This window comes from Balaenoptera physalus (assembly GCF_965194825.1).
Source record: "Balaenoptera physalus genome assembly, chromosome: 3".
Taxonomy (NCBI): Eukaryota; Metazoa; Chordata; class Mammalia; order Artiodactyla; family Balaenopteridae; genus Balaenoptera; species Balaenoptera physalus.
In genome coordinates, this window is record NC_138890.1 from 104,628,670 (window position 1) to 104,643,323 (window position 14,654).

At 41.5% G+C, this 14,654-nt stretch overlaps 1 pseudogene across 1 annotated transcript in view; it reads right to left on the bottom strand.

Moving 5' to 3' along the window:
* Positions 1-14,654, bottom strand: part of LOC309658994 (ragulator complex protein LAMTOR1 pseudogene) — a 28,318-nt pseudogene continuing 13,664 nt past the window's right edge. Inside the window, exon 1 of the transcript in view lies at positions 1-14,654. This exon is cut by the window's right edge and continues 13,664 nt beyond it. The product of the transcript in view is annotated as a ragulator complex protein LAMTOR1 pseudogene (transcript).

The following is a 14,654-nucleotide window of genomic DNA, read 5'->3' on the forward strand; positions in this document are numbered from 1 at the left end:
TATAAAAGTCCTTAAAGATTAGTTCTCATTGCCCTTAGAATAAAGGACACTATTCTTACCTGGCCACCAGGCCCTGTGTGGTCTGGCTCTGCTACTTCTACAGTTTCAGCTTGTAGAGCTCTCCTCCAACCTCTCTGCGTTCTAACTGCAATAGCCTCACAGCCCTTTGAAACTTCCACCTGCCTCTCCCTTCAGAGTTTTCATATAGGATCTTCCCAGTCTGGGGAAAATTCATTCTTGTCCTGAGTAACTGCTGCTTCTTTTAGGCCTTGACTGAAATGTCACTCTTCAAAGATGCCTCCCGTGAAACACCTCAGCAAAACTGAGTCTCCCTGATGCATTCTCTTTACAGCACTTACATTTAATTTTATCATGGTTGGTAATTACAGATTTATCTGTAACTGCCCAAGAGCTGCCTCTGCCATGAGATTGTAAACTCTATGAATTCAGAAGTCGTGGTCTATTACTTTTTAACATATCTCCATATCTTCAAGGGCTGAGCTGAGTACCGGGCACACAGTGGGCAATCATTAAGTATTTATTATTGTAGCCAAAATAAGGGGAACACTCTCCCTCACCCCAAAAAGTACCCAACGGGCTTTTATCTCTGGTCCCTTGAATGGCTTAAAGTAAAATCCAATAACAGGTTACTACAAAATGTACAATATGCCAAGTAACTGAGAAAAGGGAAGGGTGTTTCAACCACGGCTTTCATTGAAATTGTTTCGTTTTCTGTTCAAGAAAACTTCCCTGTAAATAGTATGAAAAAATCATGTTTTCTGGTAAGGAACTTACCTGCATTTAGTAGTCATCAATTGTGCATTTGCAAAGCACACCCTTTTAGATCTATTCCTTATGATAAACTGCCAGTTTATTAAGGGAGGTGTTGGGATTTCATTATCAAAGTGAAATGTTGCTACACAAAGTGTGAGCACACGTGTTCTATCCAGTGATTCAGGTCTTCTTTGCCAAAACTACTTTGCCATATTTAACATAGGGCTTTGACATAGATTTTTAAAGCCCAAAATACTATTTTGTTTTAACAACAACAATTATTATTACTACCACCACAAAAGGCCGCATGTCTAACTCCAGGTGTTTTTAATCAAAATAAAAAGATGAAGTAGCCAACCATAATAGGCTATTCTGGGACCAAGTCTCAGGCAATTGGTTATAACTGCATCAAGTTGAAAGTCAAAACCAAGAAGATATCTCAATCAGGGTAGGCAATCTACACAGGGCTCATGGGCTAATAATGATTTTATATACTTAAATGGTTGAAAAGCACAATAGAAAATATTTTGTGATATGTAAAAATTAGTATGAAATACAAATTTCACACAACAATGCCCATTCATTTACTTGTTACCAATGTCTTCTTTCACACTATAATGGCAGGGTTAAGTAGTTGCAATAGAAACTTTCAAATTTTTGAAATTTGAGGACTGTAATCCTCAGTAATATATTTAATTTATTTATTTATGGCTGTGTTGGGTCTTCGTTGCTGTGCGCGGGCTTTCTCTAGTTGCGGCAAGCGGGGGCTACTCTTCGTTGTGGTGCGCAGGCTTCTCATTGCGGTGGCTTCTCTTGCTGTGGAGCACAGGCTCTAGGTGTGCGGGCTTCAGTAGTTGTGGTGTGCAGGCTTCAGTAGTTGTGGCTCGTGGGCTCTAGAGTGCAGGCTCAGTAGTTGTGGTGCACGGGCTTAGTTGCTCCGTGGCATGTGGGATCTTCCAGGACCAGGGCTCTAACCCACGTCCCCTGCATTGTCAGGTGGATTCTTAACCACGGCGCCACCAGGGGAGCCCCCTCAGTAATATATTTTACACTGAGAGCTATATATTCACACAGACACACAGCTGAAAAGTTTCACAAAACAATCTTTACACTAAGAATTGAGCAGAACACAGTAGAACACATTACGTTTCACTTAAACAATATTTCTAATGTTATTTCTGATTCCGACCCACTAATGATTGCTACTCAATAGTTTGAGAAACATTAATTTATTTGTCTTATCAATCCTGGTTGCATAATAAATCACTTAGGAAGTTCTTTAAAAGCTACTAGGCCCTACTCCAGAGCAGTCAAATCAAATCTCTGGGTACCTGGGTATTGGTCTCAAGAAAGAGCAAACAAACACCCTCTCAGGGTGATCTTATTGAGGAGCCCAAGTTGAGAACTAATCCCTTTGCTGCTCAAAGCCTGGTCTTCAGAACAGCAGCATCAGCACTTGGGAGTTTGTTAGAAATGCAGAATCTCAGACCCCAACCCAGACCTACTGAATCTACGTTACAAGATCCTCAGATAATTTACAAGCACGCTGAAGTGTCAGAAGCACTCATGTAAACCCAGAAAAAGTTTGATTAAGCACTGCAGCATTAGGTTATACTCTCCTTGTTGCTGTGGAAAAGACAACTGACATATTTGCCTCTGGTTAGTATTGGATTTGGACCAGCAAGGGCAAATGTGAAATGGCAAAGAATAAGATGTATCCAGAAAGAAAAACTGTTTCACGGGTGGGAGTTTCTACCTGCAGGAGGCCATCCAAGTCCAAAACAGGGGAGTCTGGGAGCTGGATTCCAAGAACATAACAAGAGTGACTTTGATGTACCAAACCGAACCAGACATCTAAACTGGATCCAAGTGTGTTCTAACCCTGCCTGCCTCTCTCCTGCTACTGCAGTGGGACACATGACACAGCTTTCTCTAATCTCAACCTCTGCACCTGGGCCAGAACCAAACTGATTTCTAGGAATCAGAGTACTGGCTCTGCTACCATCTATTTGATCAGAAACATCCATGTTTTAGAAACCAAGCTCTCTGGAGCATCCCAGTGAGATCAAAGGCAGAGTTTCTGAGTTCTCTCTGGTTGCTGAATCTGAGGCTTCCCAGGGACACAGTGAGTCACAGAGGAGCCATGGAGGGGTGAGGTCTCCAGCAACCTACACAAACTCCTTGGCAACTGGAACCTTGGACGGCAAGTTTTCCCTCTGTAATTTCCTCAGGCCTCTTCTACAGTTTAAACTATTTGTGTTCTCACAGAATTTCCAAATGCTGGTTTTACCCTCCACTGACCTGAGCGATTCTGTTTGGCGCTGTTGTTAACTTTTTAAGTGCTGGCAAGAGACAACATTCAGTTTAGATTTTTGCTTTGTTTTGTTCTGTTTTGGGTGGAGGGAGAAGACGTGAGTGGAGATACTGGATTTAGAAGCGGGCATTGATAGAAATTCGATCAAGTAACAAAAGAACTAGATACGAGTATTAGAAGCCATCTTTTTTTTCCTTCATAGCTCCCTTCCAAGACAAATAATATACAAACGATAAGAAAACAAACAAAAACCAGATCTAATTTAAAATGACCACATATGAACCTCTCTGGAGAAGTTTACACAACTTCCCTTGGATGTTTTTGCTCTCAGTCCCACTGGTGGGAGTGTGCAATTCCCAGGGCAGTGGTTCTCAAAGTATTGGTGCCAGGAGAATCCACTTCACCTGGGAACTTGATAGAAATGCACCATTTTGGGCGTCTTCCTAGACCTGCTGAATCTGAAGCTCTGGGGCCCAGGTCCAGCCCTCCAGGTGATTGCAGGCATGCTAAAATTTGAGGACCCCTGTTCCAGGGAACAACTGAATTCACACCAACTATAATTTAAACTGGTCTCAAACACAGATTGACCTTTTTGGAAAACAGCAACTTGCTAATGCAAACTACCTTTGGAAAAAAGTTGAATATGTGAAAGACGATTCTTATTCTAAGCATAGACAGATTAAGATCAACTTTTTATGGTCACCAAAGCACTTTTCCAATCAGAGCTTAAAAAGTTGTATAAACATTGCCAAACCTTGTTAATCTTCAGAGTCACCTCATGGGTTGGTCATCTTTTGTTGAAGATTATGTACTCCGATGGACATGAATCTGTCAGAAGGAAGAGAACAAGCTGCTCTCACTTTGCAGTTGAATTTTAACTCCAGTCAATCAACTAGGTAAATTAATATCTATTTGGAAAGGATTAAAATACCTCCAAACAAAGAGGAGTTCACCAGTCAAGATTTAGTTAGCAGAAAGAAACCTGTTCCCACAACTAGTGCTTTAGAAGCCAAAAGATAAGCAAACCTGCATACAGATACAAAGACACAGGCAGTGTCCTAGATATGTTCGTCCAGTGAACCATAAAATATGGCCTAGCATGAATTTCTGAACAAAGTGAAGACAGAAAGTTGCTGCCCAATCCTTTGGGACAGCAGTATTTCCTAAAGGAGACCAAGCCCAACATCGATATAGGCTCTAAGCAGAAATATCTTTTTTTTTTCAGACAGATACACTTCCTTTATCGAGGGTGGCAAACCAAACCAAACCAAAACAGAAAAACCCCAAATATGTAAAAACCCAGGGTGCTAGAAATACAAACTCAGTTCATTCAAATTCAAGCTCATCCAGACCCTGGTCACAAGCCCTCGTGAGGTGCATGTGAGCACCAAGTCAGGGAGAGGGGGACAGGAGTGAGGCCAAGAAAGGGTGGGCAGGGGGTCCGAAGAGGCCCCCTAGTGACCACCCTCACACCGGCGCCTCCACCTTCCCAGTGACGGTGAAGACCTACCAGGCCCTGTCCCTGTGACCCCCCCACCCCACCCCTGGCCAGGGCTTCGAAGGCCAGTCCCAAATGGTTCTACCCTCCCTTGTTCCATCCTCACTTGCTCAGGCTCCTCGCCTCACTCTTCTCCTCCTCCACTTTCTTCTGCGATTAGTAGCAGGTTAGGATACTGTATAAGCCACAGTGAGGCTGGGGGCCAGGGGAGGCAGGGTGGAGACGGAGTGAAGAGAGGAGAGGAAGAGCTGCCCAGGGGCCCCCTCTCTTCATGGAATCGCAAACTGCACAACCAGCTCCTCTTGTGCGTCCACGCGGATCTGAGAAAGTGCACCGTAGGCATAAGCAGCTATCCTGGAGACGTGCTGCCAGTCGGCGAAGGGGACAGGCTCGCTGGCCAGCACTCGGTGAGGCTGGCTGCTGAGGGACGGCCGCGGCGGCAGCTTCTCCCAGTGGGTCAGGCTGCTGCTCAGCACAGCCAGGCGGGTGCCGTACTGCCTCGCCCGGTCCACGCCCTCGTGCTGCTCCGTGCCCTGGGAGTCTGCAGCACACACGTCGATGATGTTGCCGGCTGTCTTGGCGAGGATGGAGGAGAGCAGCGCCTGCTCGTCGGTGCGAGCGGAAGGCAGGCTGGGATAGTTGGGCTCGGCTCCGTTGAGGGCTTTGGTGGGTGGGCTGCTAGGGTCCAGCAGCAGCTTCCGCTCCTCTCGGTCCTGGTCCGAGGCCTCGTTCCCGCTGCTGTAGCAGCACCCCATGGCGGGGGTCGGGCCGGGCGCTCAGGCCGCGCCGAGGAGGGACGGCGTCCGTCAGGAGCCCTTCCGGTCACATGACCCGCGCCTGCCCAGAAATATCTTGAGATTACATTCTGTGTATGAAGGGTTGCTAAACAACAACAAAGGGATAAGAGGCAAATGATTTTCCATTTAGAAAGATTTAAGAAACCAAGGTTAAATTTTGAGTAATGTTTTTTAAAAAAACAACCTACAGGGTTTAGTGGAAAAGCGGGAAAAGTAAATTCCAAGTGGTGAGAATTTCTTTCTTCCTGTAATTTACATACCATGCATTCATTCATCAGTCTGTCATTTGTTCATTCCTTCCCTTGTCCTCTTCACACTTTGAGCTCTCCTTGCCTAAGGGGTTGAAAATCATCATTGGTGGTAAGTATTCTGACTTATTATTGATAACCAAAGGAACACAAAAGGTTTGGTTATTTACAAGTTGTGTGATATTGAACAAGTTATTTAAGTTCTCAAGAGCCTGTTATTTCTGCAACAAAATTATCATACTTCTTTTATATGGTTCTTGTTAGACATCCCATAAGTCCTACCAACAGGATTTCCTCTTAATGAAGTAAAATATTGTAGGGAAGTCCAGCAAACATTCATTTGGGTATTTAGTTTTGCTTTGCAAACAATATCAATATATCAAATATCTTTGTTTATTCTAGATATCCTTTAAATTCAAAACGTCCAAAGAGGAGTTATTCCCCCACCTAGCAAAACCTCTGCTCTTCAGTAAGAACCTAAATGGTTTAGTAACTAAAATTTGATGTGGGAAATACATTTATCATTTCCATCTTTTTCTCTCTCGAAAAAAAAAAGCAGCCTGTACAACAGTATGAAAATGGTGCAGTCAGTTTGGAAAATAGTTTGGAGATACCTCAAAATTTTAAACAGAGTTATTATATGACCAAGCATTTCTGCCCCTAGGTATATACCCAAGGGAACTGAAGACATATTCACAAAAAACTGGTACATGTATTCAGAGCAGCATTATTCCCAATAGTCAAAAGGTAGAAACAATCCAAATGTCTAATAACTACTGAATGGATAGGTAAAAAGTGGTATATCCATACAACGGAATCTTATTCAGCCAAAAAAGGAATGAAGTACTGATACATGCTACTCATGGATAAACCTTGAAAACATTATGCTGAGTGAAAAAGTCAGTCACAAAAGTCCACATATTGTATGATTCCATTTATATGAAATGTCCAGAATAAGCAAAGAGACATAAAGTAGATTAGTGGCTTCCAAGGTCTGGGGGAGTGACTGCTAATAGGTACAAGAGTTTCTTTTTGGAGTGATGAAAATGTTTTAAAATTGATTATGATCATAGCTGAACAACTCTGTGAATATACTTAAAACCACTGAATTGTACATTTTAAAAGGGTAAATGTTACGTTATGAATTTTATGCTAAGGTAAATTATATCTTTAAAAAAAGGCTAAGAAATAAAACATTGTATATGATATGACTCAAAATTTATGGAAAAAAAAGTATATGCATGGAATAAAGATTGAAAGGAAACAAACAAACAAAAAACCTCTACTCTTTTATCAATGTTTACTAGTTTATCAGTGTCGATTAATTACTATTAATCAAGCTAATCATATCTAGTGCCCTCTTTATAACCTGACAAATCCATGGAACATCACAATCCTACTATTTCTCCCTTTGTAACACTTCCCTTACTGCCAACCCCTTCCATTTGCCTCATCCTCTTGTGTCTGGACTATTGCAATAGTCAGTTACATCATTTTCCTGCTTTCAGTATCTTTTTCTAGTCAATCTAGTCTTGATAGTATAGTGGATGATCAAACAACCTTCAGCACTACTTGCAGAGGTTTGACACACCCCACCTTTTTATAGTTACATGAACTTGGACAAGTTATTTCAATACAAATAGATCCTATTTTTTCACCTGGAAAATGGGTATTATAAAAGTATCTACTTTACATATATTGTTTTGAAAATTCAGTGATATAATCAATATAAAATACTTATTGTGCTCAGTTCAGAGCAAGCACTATGTAAATGTTATTTTATTCATTGCCCAATCTTTCTAAAGCATATTTTATCATGTTATTTCTTGCTCAAAAAAATCCAGAATACTTCCCAATACCAACAAGTTAGATTCTAGAATGTTCATAAATAACTGATAATTTTATTGGAAAACAGGTATTCCAGAAATCCCTTAGAGTAGTGCCCTTACCTTAAGCAACTATGTCAACTAATGCAAAAATGGAAACTAATATTTGGATGCTAATACAGGAGAGAAAAATAGGTAAATTAAAAACACCTCATAATGCAACCTGGAGGACCCATGTGCTAGGAATCCTCTCCATTTCTTGCAGGTACCATGTCATTTTTGTCCCTAACTAGCCATTGCTTAAACCTCTGAATTTACCAGTTCTAACCCCCCCTGCTTTCACACCCTCTGTCACAACTCTGTGATTGTTTTTTGGTACTCTACCTAGTTCCAAAGAATTTGAGAAAGCTTACAAAAATGTGTACAGCAGGAGAAAAAATACATAACACACTGTTAAATAAAATTAAATTGGAAATGTAGCCAAATGAGCCCTCTTAAAATCTAGGATGTTCAAACTGATTTTCCCTGTGTGTTTGTCTGACCTAGGCCCAATAGAATGTATGTATCTGTCTCTATATTTCTACATCTACATCTATATATAAATTAGGCAGGTAAGTGACCCATGGGGCGGGGGCTGGAGAATTAGTTTATAACATTTGATGACCAGTAAATTGCTGATATACTCAGGTACTCAAAGTTCCTCCCAAAGGTGAGTCCATTGCTCTTCTAAAAATTGGAGCATTTTAGGGAAAAACTGACACTTTACTTCCAAAATAAACTTTGAATTTGTTCAAAATAAAACTAAAAGTCTTTGAATAAATGTTGAAATCAGGGGAAGGACTGCAGGTATTTTAAAATAATCTTCTGAAGGGTTCACAGAAATATATGTGGGAAACCTACAGCTCAGTTTCACAGAAGTCAATTATACGATGAACAGATTAGCTGAGACTTAGAATGTAGGATTATTTTTCAAGAAATTAGAACAAATCCACTTCTCAGTATAAAAAAGAAAGTGAAGATCCTTGCCACACTCCACTGTAATAAAAATATTATGAGAAACAGAGAAAAACTGTTTTAAATATTCACTGATGGGTGGGTTGCCCACATGTCCTAATTTACCTGGGACAGTCCAGGTTTATATCTGTTGTCCTGGTGTGATTGTTATTAGTGGTCCCTCTTGATCTTAAGTGTCTTGCTTTAAATGATAAATTTTATATTCACTCTATAAAAGTAAATATGTTTTATATATATTACTTTTATTATTACACATTTTATATGTTGACTGATTAAAATGCTTATTTGCCCGATTAGCAGAGCTCTAACTGAAACTACCTGCTTGGGCTGGAAACAAATCAGTTTACCTTTCTAAATGGGTGTTGCTTCTAGGAGCTGTGAGGGCTTCCCAAGTTTGTATTATATATAATGATAAAAGTTCTGCGTGCATCTGGAAATTCCAGAGCCTGGTAGGAATTACCGTTTGGTTCTTTCCATTGATAAAACACCTCTGGGAAGGGCTGGGACTGCTGGCAGGAGTGCAGGGCTGCTGGGAACAGGAAGCGAAACAAAAATCCCCTTGAGGTAGGGATTAAGGGGAGTGTATTAATCTCATGCCAGTGCCCTTCACAGATCCTAGAGACATCAATACATTGAAAGGTCACAAGCTGACTGTGAAGATTAATTAAACCCTTAGGTTCATTCTCTAAATCCAGTTTCTCAATTTTCCATAAAAATAAGTCTTTCCAAGTCTTTGTAACTTTAAGATCTCTCCTGTTCATGATCTGTGTAGAAAATCAGTGGAGGGGCTTCCCTCGTGGTGCAGTGGTTAAGAATCCACCTGCCAGTGCAGGGTACATGGATTTGATCCCGGGTCCAGGAAGATCCCGCATGCTGCGGAGCTACTAAGCCCGCGAGCCACAACTACTGAGCCTGTGTGCCACAACTACTGAAGCCCATGCACCACAACTACTGAAGCCCACAAGCCTAGAGCCCGTGCTCCTCAACAAGAGAAGCCACTGCAGTGAGAAGCCTGTGCACTGCCACAAAGAGCAGTCTCCGCTCGCCGCAACTAGAGAAAACACATGTGCAGCAACGAAGACCCAACGCAGCCAAAAATAAAATAAATAAATTTATAAAAAAAAAAAATCAGTGGAGACTTCTGGGAGGCTGTAGGGAGAGGTCTCACACAGAGCCAGTGGATTGACTATTTCAATGGAATACTGCTGACTTGCATATATGCAGGAATTACCCATAGCTCCTTACACAGATGTCTCCAGAGATAGTTCTAGTTTGTGCCACCAAGTCCTTTCTGTGTTTCATGAAACTGCATCAGAAAACTATTAAAATGGATAATAAAGACAGGATTTTTTTTTAAATCAATGTCTCAAGCTATTTTAGGGGAATAACATCCTCACTTTAATCTCAAACTTCACATACACATTCATGAATAAAATATGTAAGTGATGATATGAGATGACATGTGAGACCATTCTTTGTAAAGAGGTTATACAAATGTAAGACGTTATTATGGTTAAAATTTCTATATCTACATATCTGAGTCCTCCAGATTCCTTGGGGTGCATGGCCCCCAGCGTCAAGAGCTGAATTGCAGCTACACCAGTTGAGGTGATGTTTACCCTCCTGCTCTCTGAGTAAGTGGGTGGCAGGTGCGGCAAGTGTTGTAAGGCTCCTGTGCTCACTTCTCCCTCCTTAGCAAACTTGTTTTGGCTGTCAGGTGAGCGAGTCAACTTCTTCTCAAGACAGCAACGAGGGGAGGGCTTGGGTCAGGAGAAAATCCTTGCACTGATGACCTGGCTTCTTCCCCCTCTTTGCACAGCAATTTCACCTCAACTTGGGTTGTTCTTATCTTTTTTTATGTGAGTTCAACATTTATGCTTCTGAAATTGAACTTCTTGCTCCTGAAGCCCAGAGAGTCAAGTGGCAGGGAAAAGAAGAATCAAGGAAAAAAGACAAAAACAAAAACAAATATTAGGGTGGAACAGAAAGAAAGCTAGAAGAGGACAGAGAGGAAAAGATTGAGGTGGAAATTACTATTGGGTAAAGATCTCAATTGTTCTAGGTTTCAGTTTCCTCTTCTCTAACACAGGAATGATCGAGTAAATAGCTTTTAGAAAAGTTAGGAGGATTCTGTAAGATGAAATATAGAAAAAAACATGAAGCAGTGCCCGGTATGTTACTAGTAATCAGTAATTATTATATTATGTTATTATAACAAGGCAATTGAAACAAGGAATAATTTTTAAAAATCAGATGTGTATCAATCTATCTTTAGCCAAAGATAGCTCCTTGTTTAAAAAAAAGAAACAAACCGGGACTTCTCTCGTGGTCCAGTGGTAAAGAATCCACCTTCCAATGCAGGGAACGCGGGTGCGATCCCTGGTCAGGGAACTAAGATCCCACATGCTGCAGGGCAACTAAGCCCGCGCGCCACAAGTACTGAGCTTGCACGCCTCAACTAGAGTCTGCATGCCGCAAACTATAGAGCCCACGCACCCTGGAGCCCACGCCACAACTAGAGAAGAGAAAACCCACACGCCACAAATAGAAGCCCGCGCACCACAACAAAGAGCCTGCGTGCTGCAACTAAGACCTGACGCAGCCAAAAATAAATAAATAATAAATAAATAGAAAGAAAGAAAGAAAGGAACCATAATCCCTACTGTTGCTGAAATGTGTGGTATAGATGATCTGACCCTTGCCTTCTGGTCACAATTCTTGGTGCCCCAAACCCAAATATACAGTGAGTATGTACAGATTTTCTTCCTCTGGATCCCAGTTATGAACCCATGATTCTTGTGTGTGTGGCCATAGGTCTTTTATCACCCTTGGTTTACTTTTCAATAAAAATGACATGATTCATCAAATAACTGAGGGCCTTTTGCAATGGAAATAATTAGAAAGTAGCCAGAGATGCCTCATGGGTTACGTCTGATCTCACTGAAGAGTCACACCCTGAGTCCTAAGGGTGCTGGGGGCCAGGCCTGAACAGCTGCCACCTGGGTTCTGGATTCAGCTGGTTTGATTTTGGATGGTGTAAGAGGCCATAGAAAAAAGATAGATCATAAAAGGATTTAAGAAATCCTTTTCAATTATAGGTGTGCTATTTTCAAAATAACCCTGCTTTCAGTGAGCTCAGCTCCACCCAGATGAGAAGTCTGTAGCCAGCAAAAGAGAAATGACTTTGTCAAAGCTCTGTATATAGAAACATGGAAGAAGGAAGCTGATGCCTCTATCTTTACCCTCGGGTGCCGTGTTTATATAAAGCAGGCAATTATTTAGTTACACGTTGAGCCAGCAAACTCCAAGAAAAATATCTAAGGCATACCAAGTCCTCCCTTATGATGAATCTCTGAGGGGTCCTCTCTGGTCTCTTGAATTCCTGTTCCTACCCCAGCTGAAGGAAATTCCGTGCCTCATTTAGTTATAATCTTAGTTACAATCTAGCTATAGAAGCAGATACAAGTGGTATCCAAGGCATTCTGTCAATCAAAGAAAAGAGTTAGCAATTGGGAATGTGTTTTTCACATATCCAAAGAGCTAAAGACACACCATATGCCAGGGAATGGAGAAATACCTATTATCTTTTCCTGTACTGTCTCTTGGACCTCCTTGGGTCCTATATGCATCCATCTTGTATAGGTCTTGTGTGAGGGACCTGCTATAACGTCAGAAGACCATTATGGAAGAGAATAAATCATGGAAAATTGGAGCTGAAAAAGACATCCAAAATTACTATTGGGCTCAGTGGTTCTTGTTGCTAGCTGTATATTAGAATCACTGGAGAAATTATATAAAACTGCCAATACCAAGTCCTTACTCTAAGAGATTCTGATTTAATTGTTCTGGGTTAGAGTCTGGGCTCAATTATGGTTTTAAAAGGAAAGGATAAATGTATTAATAAATGCATAAGTAATCAATATATTTGATTAAATAACACACATGTAAATTAAACACTTTTCTAGAAAGTTGAAACAAGAGCAGGTATTTTGAGCTCTGATCTTGGTTTACTCTTTTTGGTGTTCTGAGCACCCAGTTTACAATGGGCGTGAGGGGTTGCCCCATGCCACCACCAGTTCCCTGGGGATATGAGCTGGGTGTCCTACAAATGAATTCAATTTTGACACTTTATCTACCAGGAGAGAATATCAGATTCCAGAGGTTAAGGGTTCAGTCCCACAAGACTGTTTCCACACCCCAACCCCTGGACTCCGTTTCAGATGCCATAGCAAAGCCAGGTTGTCACCTGTAGTTCAGGCCAACCGGCTACAGACTGGAGGTTCCAATAACCCCCTCCTTCTTGGGTAAAATTAATTTGCTAGAGTGGCTCATAGAACTCAGAGGAACATTTTACTTACTGGATCACAGGTTTACTATAAAAGGATATAACTCAGGAACAGCCAGGTGGAGAGACTCACAGGGCAAAGTATGGGAAAGGGAGCAGAGCTTCCATACTCTTTCCAGGAGCACAATTCTCCCTGAATCTCCCTGTGTTCGCCAACCCAGAAGCTCTTCCAATCTTCTCCTTTTGGGTTTTTTAAGGAGGCTTAATTACAAGGCAAGACTAAGTTATTGGCCATTAGTGATTGACTCAACCTGCAGGCCCTCTTCCTTCCCTGTTGTCATCCTTAGGATAAGGGGGTAGTTTTCACCTCATTAACATAACATTGCTCTCATCACTAAAGGAACTCTGTGCCAGAAATGGGATGAAGACAAAATACATATTTCTTATTATAAATCACAATATCACTGTCTTCTACCTCACTTTGTTGAACTGTACAATGCAATCAATCAGAAAACTAAAAATTGAGTACTGGCTCAAAGGTGAACTCTGAAGATGTCATTAGAAAATCAATGGCAGCTTTAAAAACATGTCCACAAATTCTTTGATAGTCCTTCCTTTATGAGGTGGAGCCTAATTTCCCTCCCCTTGAGGATGGATTTAATAACTTGCTTCTAACCAACAAGAATAAAGCAGAAGTTGTGGTGTGTGACTTTGGAGACTAAGTCATAAAAAGGCCCGGTGGTGCTCTCCCCTCTCCTTCTCATGAGTGCACATCACTGGCTCTAGGGAGAACAGCTGAAATTCGTCAGGACACACAGGCAGCCCTGCGAAGCCCACGCGGTGATGAACAGAGGCTTCTGCCAACAGCAATCTGAGCGAGCCATCTTGGAAGTGGATCCTCTAGTTCTGGTCAGCCCATCAGATGACTGCCACGAGGTTGCAGCTCTGGCTGACAGCTTGACTGCAACCTCTTGAGATCTCTTCAGCCAGAAGCTCCTAGCTAAGCTGCTCCCAGATTCCTGACAGTCAGAAATTGGGTGAGAGAATAAATAAGTGTTGTTTCAAGATGCTAAGTTTCTGTGTAATTTGTTATGCTCCAATACATAACTAATACAGTAATACATGACCCCTGGCCTCCACAAGTTTGCAATGTAGTTGGAGAAGTAGGTTACAGCACAAAAAACATAACAAAATATGAAAGCCTTTAACTGTTCTGTCATATGAAGAGGACTGCTGTACAGTAGAACCAGAAGATGATATACACATCACAGTCTTTGTGAACTGAGTGCCCTAAAGCTAAACAATTCAGAGCCTGTGCGGCAACACAAAATAGTGGATCAGCTAGAGATAGAGACAGAGACAGACAGATGGATAGGTAGATGGATGAGCCATTCCTTGGGAATCTTCCTCGTGGTTGTGAGTTGTCTGAGGCCAATGATGCAACTAGTACATTAACCTGGCTCTTTAAGTAGCTCATTGACATTGTGTGTAATATGCTACTAAAGCTGACAGCTAATCAGCCAGATTACTACATAATTTTAGTTAAGGTGGTTGATTCATCATTGTGCAAGCTTACTTTTCCAGGCTTTAATGCTAACATTGTTCTTACCCTTGTTTATTACTGTATATTGTGTTTTTCTTGAACTGTACCAGCAGTGCACCTTTAACCCCCATTTGTATGAAACGACCCAGCCCCTGCTAAAGTTGATTGAATCAGAGGTTGAAACCCTGATTCAAACTGGAACAACCTGAGATTCATTTGCAGGAATTAAGAATTGGGACTTGATTGAGGTACTTTCTTAAACGGAGGATGGGTTGGTATATTTTGTCAGCCACGTTTTCTCTCATAGCTACCCGGGAAGCACAGAAATCTAGTCTGAAGGGAGAGAGAGGTAGAG